We start from the raw sequence: 9,275 nt of genomic DNA on the forward strand, positions 1-9,275 counted from the left end.
ACAGGCAATGACATGCTATACAAGAAGCAGATTTTGATTGAGCGCCGTGAAGATTACGACCTGGCTATGAAATTCCAACGCGTTGTGCATGTCTGTCATGAAAATGGAATTCATAGTTGCAGAGACTGGCGGTCCAAGCGCTTCAAATAACTTAAAGACAAAGAGCTCAAGACGAGGGGGTGTCTTTTAGTGCACGGTTTTGCGTCTTGAGTCTTTGTAATTATCGTTAACGTTTTGTTTATTATTTAATGTAATAATTAGTTAATTTATTATCTAGTTCGTTAAGATTAAGTCTAGTTCGCTAGGGGATGTTAGCGAACTAAGACATTAATTGTATTCCCTCCTGATTCGTTAGGGGATGTTAACGAATCAGGGGGTGTTTTGTTAACTTAATGTATGTAACGAAGGAGAGTCTGGTTCGCTAGGGGATGTTAGCGAACCAGATCCTCTTCTATATGTAGTGAACCCCTGTTCACTGTTTATAAAAGTATTGAGAGTTAATTATCGAACCTCTGTCCAATTGTTCTCTCGATCTTCAAGCTAATATTATACGAATTACACTAACACATATATTGATAATACATATACATATACAACACTTAATCTATAGTAATTATGGGCTAGATCTATAAACGTATCAATCGGTTATTCACAGATCTAAGATCTGTTATAGTTATAGTTATTGGATTGATACGAATCGGGTTCCAACAGGTATTTTTCTAGTTAAGGTTAAAGGTTTTTATATAGTGAAACTGGGCCCAAAACCTGACAAAAACGAAACTTTCTGGAATTTATCTGTCTAGGCACCGCATGACTAGCTCTGGCATATCTGGTCGTGCGGTGCAGCTTACTTCAAAGGGGACCGGTCTGACCGGCCGGGCCGACCGGTTCTCCTTTCGGTTCCTTTCCTTATGCGTTCCGACTTCTCGTTTGGGCTTATTTTGACTCGTTTTTCACCCTTTTCAACTACAAAACTTCCGGAACCTACAAAATACAAATATGTTAGTAGTATACAAATCTTAACTAAAAATGAACAAAAACTAATTAAATATTATATAAAATATACAAGAGAAATATATGTAATTATAAGTATATCAAGTATCCCTACACTTGCTCTTTTTTCTTCCCTGAAAAAGTCTAATGCGATGGAATCAAAATCGGAATATATAGTCTTAAAAACATATAGATTATTATAAAGTTTAGAAAAATGCAAAAACCGCAATCACCGATATTGTTGTCCACTTAAACCCATGCCTTGTACTATACTGGAACAAATAACATCCAATAATTTCTATTTATATAACTTAATGGTTTACACAGTTAAGACCAGTTTATCTTCAACTTTTACTAGACAAGAACCCCAACTTGACTTAAACCTAAAAATTAACATATTTAAAATTTGTGCTGCTCTTTTTTCATGAATAGTTTAGATGATCAAGGATATTGTTTATCCACCTAAATATAAGCATCAAAGTTTACAAAAGCAGCCATCAGATACGATGAATGTATAATTAATTAAATATCTAGTGTTCCCCACAACATATAAACCCTTGTTATTAAGCAATACCCGAACCCTTCCCCATAGGTGAGTATATATGCACAAATTCATCTGTGGGGTTTAGATGTGGCGTGTCCCTTGTGGTCCATTTCTTAATAGTAATGAGATGAGAACAAGGGGACCCTACATGGCTAACAGCGTGGATGATCAAGTCAATAGTGTATTTGTACTTTAAGTACGTAGTGATTAAGTTTAAGGACTTATGAGTAGCTGAAAACTGCGGGTTTGCTCTTTTTTAGCTTTTTAATATTCACAAATCCACTTAGGAATTGTGAATACCTAGATGATAAACCGCATATAGACCCATAATCTCCAGGCCCGAGGCATCCCATCAATACAAGATTTAAGGTTATAAAACTATACGCCAATGAAGTGTAAACCACTAAAACTAAACAATTTAAGATTTATATCACCGTCTACTTGGCATACTCTATCGTTAAACATACCCAAGCATCATATGATAACGTATTCAAAATTTAAATTTCATAATATATCCATATTCATTCAAAAAATTGAGGCTTGAGTATGGCCTAACCTTTCATTACTTATTTCCTATGGACAAAATGCTTTACCTACTAAAGATTATATATAAATATATATATATATATATATATATATATATATATATATATATATGTTACCTATTTATCAAATTGCCTTTTCATTCTCAAGGTTGAGCCTATCGACACATCCCAAGTTAAGTGTGTTTTCTTTTATATTATCTCATATTATTAGTGAAAAACCAATTTCCGATAATTATCATCATCTCCCACTTTAACTCAAAAAACTAAATTCAATGGACATTTTTCAAGAAAAAAATTAATTAATTTTATTATTATTATTTTTTACAATTAAATTTAAACTATGACTCAAAATATCCCATCTCCACACATAAATTTTGCATTGTCCTCAATGCAAGGATAAGGACGACTTAAAATAAAAATAAAAATAAAATTCGGACTACAAAAAACTAAAAAACTAAAAATAAAAATAAAATAAAAGGTAAATAAGATAGATAATGAAAATAACTTAGCTGGTAATATGTATGAAAGATGATGCCAAAGTCTTCTTCCATGAGTGCCCTCCAACTATGAATGTACTCAGCAAACAATACCTCCTTCTCTCACACACGAACATAAGCAGCAAAAATTTAAAAAACATATCTAATAATATTCTTAACATTACTCCTCAGGTTCTACATACTTCCCTTTAGGATTTCACTTGTGCTAGTTCTACTTCTCACACAATCATGTATACATACATATAACCTACATTCTTATCCCTAGAAATTAAGCTAGCATACACACATTCTTTCCCTAGAAATTAAGCTAGCATACAAACATTTTTTCTTTAGCAATTAAGCTAACATCATACATCCTCCCACTTTCATTTAGCATGCTTATACATATATTTTTAAATATTTACATGAACTTAATAATGCAATGTACCGTTACCGAGCTTGCTTGAGTGACACATGGCTTTCTTGAACTGGCATCTTCTTTCTTTTCTTCTTTAGCCCCATTCTCTGTTCGATTCTAAGTATATAGGATCTTTAATTCTATTGAACTTATGCTTTGATACAAACTTCTAAGGCCCCGGTCACGGTGCCCTACTTTGGCGTTGGATTTACTCATAAACACAGTTCTAAATATGATAGTTAATTAAAACTTTTCGCAGAATATTACAACATCAAACATTCATTACAAAATATTAAAATCTTGTCTTTAAACCTTCAAATTGTCTTAACAAAAAACGTCAACCTTTTTTCACTAGATGCCAGTCAGCTCAGCCCATGCCATGTGCCTCCCTCAAGCCAGCTCTTTCATCATATTTCCTTGCATGCATACTAAAAGTCAGCTACGCTGAGTGAGTTCTAGTTAATCAGGCAACATACATTTCATACACATACTTACCTATATGCATCCGAAGATACATATCATATACTTAACATGTTTACTTTCCTTTCATACATACATTCGTACATTCCTTACTACATACTTACATCCTTTCATACTCTCATACTTTCATACTACATGCATAACTATCTTTACCATCTCCGATATTAGTAGGGTCTGGTCCCTTCTATCTTAGATATTTGTAGGATCTGGTCCCTTCTATCTCTAATATTAGTAGGGTTTGGTCCCTTATATCTCAGATATTATTAAGGTCTGGTCCCTTCTATCTCAGATATTATTAGGGTCTGGTCCCTTCTATCTCAGATATTATTAGGGTCTGATCCCTTCTTCCCATTCCATACAACCATACATTCTTTGCCAAACGTGGATTAGTTATATATATATACATATATTCATAAACATATGCATATATACTCCTTACATTCTTTAATCATTTAAATATTATTCATATTTCTTTCATTAAACATTCATATAGCATACAGTTACCACTTAAGGTAAGTAATTAACACATAAGAGTATGCACACAACCCTAAAAAACATAACAGGGAGAAAAAGCTAGAAACTCACCTGGGTCCTGCTTCTTTTTGGAATTTATTGTAACACATTCCATCAGTTGGGCACGGCTAATTGTGTAATAATTATATGTATCAATTAACTAACTCTAACTATATCATCTAATCGAATCATCATTCTAATCGAATCACAATTCTAATCACATGACAATTCTAATCGAATGACTGTTCTAATCAAATGACCATTCTAATAGAATGATAGTTCTAATCGAATGACCATTCAAATCGAATGATCGTTCTAATTGTATGAACGTTCTAATAAAATGTCCATTCCAATCGAATGACAGTTCTAATCGAATGATAGGTTCTAATCAAATCGAATTCGATTTGATTACTTTGTCCATTAGATGGGATTACTTTGTCCATTCGATTCGATTACTTTTAAATTATATTCGAACATTGTATTTCGTACCTTTTCTTTCTAATCACATTTTTTCATCTCGTTATGCCCATTTTAATGATAAAACGAGTTATGAGCCATAACAAGTTCGTTTTTGTACTTTAACTTGGTCCAAACGTCACCTGTATCACCCGTTTCATTCCAAACAACTTGTTTGTGTTCAAGTTTACATATTTCTCACTTAATAAGGTCCGATTTACTATCCTACGAAGTTTCGTTCAAAATTGACATTGTTTACCCATCCTTTTCACGAACCGAACACTACTCGTTTTACCCGAAACAAAACAACTAATCCATTTACTCACAAGTTCATTACTTTAGCAATAATCGTGGTCCATTCTATCATCCTACATGTTTTCATGTAAATCCGTAAATGAAAAGTAAACCTTTTTAACAAAAAACGTACATTTGATGTTTATGTTCGAATCACTCGAATAGACCAAAACCATATCAAACGAACTTGGATTTGAGTGGTTCAAGCGGACATAGAACCATATCGCCCCGATCTACAAACCCATCATCTCTCCGTCGCCGGAAAGCGCCGCTACAGTTCCCAAAGAAGTTGAACAGCCGTCGGAATCTTCATTTTTGAGCTGTTACGCTTTTGCTGATAAAAACCGGACTCTCTGATCGAAGATCTGATCATTAGAAAAGCCTTCATTTATATGCCATAAACACTCAGTTAAAATTTGAGATGATCCGGCGGTTAGATCTCTAGGTATCGTCATTTCTTTGTGGGGTTGTTTTCTCTAAAACCAGAATTTGGTATAGAATGAGTTTCGAGGCTATGTTGGGTATGAATGAGATGGTGGCTTCATTTATAGGAAGTGGGTAGGGTTTCATGTTTAAATTTGCATCTAATGACACTTATTCCCTTCATACTTTAGATAATTATATTTATCATCTATATTTCATTTAAACCCCGATTCATTTAAATATTAAACGAAATTTTGGATGTTTGAATTTAGGATATAACTTGTGGTATTGTTTGAATTTATAACTAATTTGAGGTGTTATATTCATAGGTTTGGGCATTCTACTGGTTCTAATTGCTTTGGATACCTCAAACACCATCATGGTATGTTTTCTTGAATTATGTTTATATAGAGTTTTTTTTATTAATTAATTTTCTATCACTAATTGTTAACTTTTTTCTATGCTTTCGTGTTGAATTTACATAAGTTTGTTTTTGTTGTATTTTAGTTATTGTGTATGAGACATGACATTTTGGATGTTGATTTAGTTAGATGATTAAGTTTTAATTAATATGTGTGTTTTTTCTCACGTTATAAGTTATAATGTAGCATCTCAAAAACTTTGACCCAAAAATGCCAAACATTCAAAGTTAAGGACTGGTGTGGTGAAAGCAGTTAATAAATAATGCACATTTAAACACGCAATTCAAACAAAGCTTTAAATTTATAAAACCAAACAATCCTAACTAAGCTTTCCACAAACGGTAAGTGTGCCGATCGTGTAGCAACACAGTCTAATGGAAGTCTGGATGTCGAACACAAAGACACGTGATAACGACTCAGATAATTAACCCTAATCTAAGTCTTCCCTAATAATATTTAATAGATTTTACATTATTTTAACTAATTTAACTTAACTAACAAAATTAATTATAATGGGAAAAACGAATCACCTAGGTAGGATGTCATAATGGGTATAGGATGGTTCGGGAGCTAACAAGAGTTTGAAACCGGCTTCTAAAGATGAACTAAGATAGATGCAATCAAAGCAACTGGGTCTCCACGGTCAGTTTTACCATAAAACCCTAACGATGTCTACTTAGCTTTTTTATTCAGGGTTGTTTATTTACGTACCCTAATGATTTATTACTTTGTTCGTAGCAAAATCACAATCCTCACCAAGGCTCGAACTAATTACAAACCTAGGAAGAGAGGTATAATTCACTAATAAGGACAAAATAACTTAACTTACAAACTATTGTATTCGAAAGCTTTAAAACCGCACGTGGTCTAACAACAAATAACTAAATCAACTAAAGAAGAGAGATAAGCTAAACCCTAAGGTTGATGGTTGGTTAATTTGTGTATATTTAAGTTCGTTTATATATTACTTTTAATCGTTTATTTTAATCGTTTATTGTAGGAACTTCGATACTTCATACGTGTTTATCTCATTTCAGGTCACAGGTGTTAAAGCTGTTAATTTAGATTTGTTGAGGCACGGGATGAAGACCCGGGACATCCAGCATGCAAAATGAGAAGATAAAAGATTTCTGCTGGTGACAAGACCCATCGCAGTAGTTAAGTGAGTTGACTTTTTGGTCCAAGCGATGGACCAGTGAAGAACTCATCGCGCATCGCGATGGGTGGCTCAGACGAGAAACTTAGGGTTTTATATCAATTTCATCTTTGACGACCCTATCTTATTATACTTCAAACCAGGCGATTTCCCGAGCCCAAGGAGGCCGATTTCACCCTATCGGGTCATACCGAGACCACCTACATGCTCTATTTCATCATTATTGAAGATCCTATGATGCCGAGATGCGGCTAAACTCATAGAATCTCACCCGGGAATGTAAAGTTTGTAACGATTTCATTTTTCTCATGTAACTAAAAATGTTTATGTATAATTGTTTATGGTTAATCTATGGTTATAGATGTTTAGTATGTCTGTATGTTCAATCGGTTTAGGTTTACGTTGATCTGAACGATTAATTACCAGTTGCTATAATAATTGACCATAGGGTTGTTTGATTAGGTTGAATACGATAAAACATATAAATGCCCTTAACTGAGTCACACTGGCACGGACTGTTTGATAACCAGTGCCATGTGTAAAGCGATTACTGATGCTTAAGGTTTTGTCTAGTTGACCAATCTGTTGTTAACCGTTAATGATTAATTTGTTAGGATGCACGAGATTATTGTAAGTTACTTACTTGAAGCCCCGAGTGCGATTTGTTTTTACTATTTGATTGAAAATTGTTTGCTTGTTCGTTTGCTTAATTTTACACTAAAACTATTTTCTTGTGTGATCAGCACTAAAACTTGCTACTTCATAATATTGAAACTTGTTTACACGATTTGCATTGATCACAAACTCTTGGTAGATACGATACCTTACTTATCCTAGCTACTTAGGTTAATTAGGTTTTTGCATGACTCAAACGACAGTCATCAAAATGGTGCTGTTGCCAGGATTTGTGAGCTACATGATCCACCGATGCTCATCGCGGTCAGAGAGGGACCACAGGTACCACCACCTGCAGGATCAGCTACTGCCGCATCACTACAGATTGGGATTCCGACACACAGGCAGCATGTCTCGATCCCTCGCATGTTGTGGCTACAATAGCATTATGAGCTCCGTCAGCTGCTGCCGCTTCACTACAGATTGGGATTCCGACACACAGGCAGCATGTCTCGATCCCTCGCATGTTGTGGCTACAATAGCATTATGAGCTCCGTCAGCCGCCACCGCAGTAGTAGTAGCAACCACTCGCACTGTGCATGATCTATCAACAGTAGTGGGAGATGCGAGAACAGGCTCGGGCAGAGAGAGAGGAGGCTCGAGCTCATACGCATAAGGTTCGGGCCCATATGGATGAGACGTGGGCCAACCTGGCCCACCATGATGATTATTTTAGATTATTGTTTGTTGCTTCGCAGGTACCGCTCCCACCTTCATTGATCATCACATTAGAGCAGTTTGTGGACCCATAGGATGATACTGAGGACTCACCGCTAGCACAGTAGATTTTGTTTACCCTTTTTGTTTTATTTTGTTTTTATTCTCATGGTCTGTATAATATTAATATTATATTGGGAATATTGTATGGGGTAATTGGTTGGGTTATTTGTGTATATATGTTTTGCTTTGGCTGTGAGTTGATTTATTTGTATATTATGTTGTAACCGAACTTTGTGGGTCTTGTTTACTATAAACCCTCACGAGACCTCACTCGTCCACCCGGGCTGCCGGGGGGTTTAAAGGGCTTGTTTCATATGCTAAATGCAATCGTGATTCCTACGAAAGTGAGTTAGGTCTTTTAACGTTTTTAACTTGTTTAACAAAATTTATTATGAAACGACTTAATTCGGATAAGTAATTGTCTTAATAAAATTAACCGAAAATCATTTTCATAACTCTTAAAAGACCTATGTCTTACACTTGTGAGAAGCTTTCTTCTACATGTCTCGAGATTTTTGCAGGTTCGGTTATCAGTTTTGGTAATTATTTGAGACGAGAGTGTACGAGTGTTTACGAGAGTTCGCGAGCCGATTGTTCCATTCCATTGTCGTTGATATCAGGTGATTTCAGTTTCATAAGTTATTTTGTTTTTACTAGTTTAATGTTAAAAGTGTAATTGTATAATTGCTAGTAGAACCATCACATTAGAGCCTCGAGTTTTAAATTATTAAATAATCAATTTCAACCCCGTCCCTCAAATGTTCCTTAATTGTTTAAATATTTTAACACTGGGGACAATGTAAACCTCAAGTGTGGGGATGGGGGAAATTTGAAAAATTTTAGCCCGATAGTACCTAGAAGAGTGTTCGGAAACCAAAGTTGTTAATTGTTAATTATTGCCATGAATGCCAAGCTATAGGTTTCTGTTCATGGTTGGTTTTTCAGCTTCTCGATAGTCTTACTTACAATGTTTTCATAACGAGAAGTTGAAAATGGGGTCGTTTAGGCAGGAATAACGAGTCATGGGGACTAGTACACATGTTCATGTCGGCAGCCTAATTCCTCCGGTACGTGTGTAAGATTCACCTTATATAGAATACACATATAATATATAGTATACACACATGTCATTTGAGTGCCATATTAGAGAGTAACCGGTA

The sequence above is a fragment of the Bidens hawaiensis genome, unplaced genomic scaffold, assembly GCF_021521415.1.
Source record: "Bidens hawaiensis isolate Kalapana, Puna unplaced genomic scaffold, B.hawaiensis_p1.1 tig00039988_1, whole genome shotgun sequence".
Taxonomy (NCBI): domain Eukaryota; kingdom Viridiplantae; phylum Streptophyta; class Magnoliopsida; order Asterales; family Asteraceae; genus Bidens; species Bidens hawaiensis.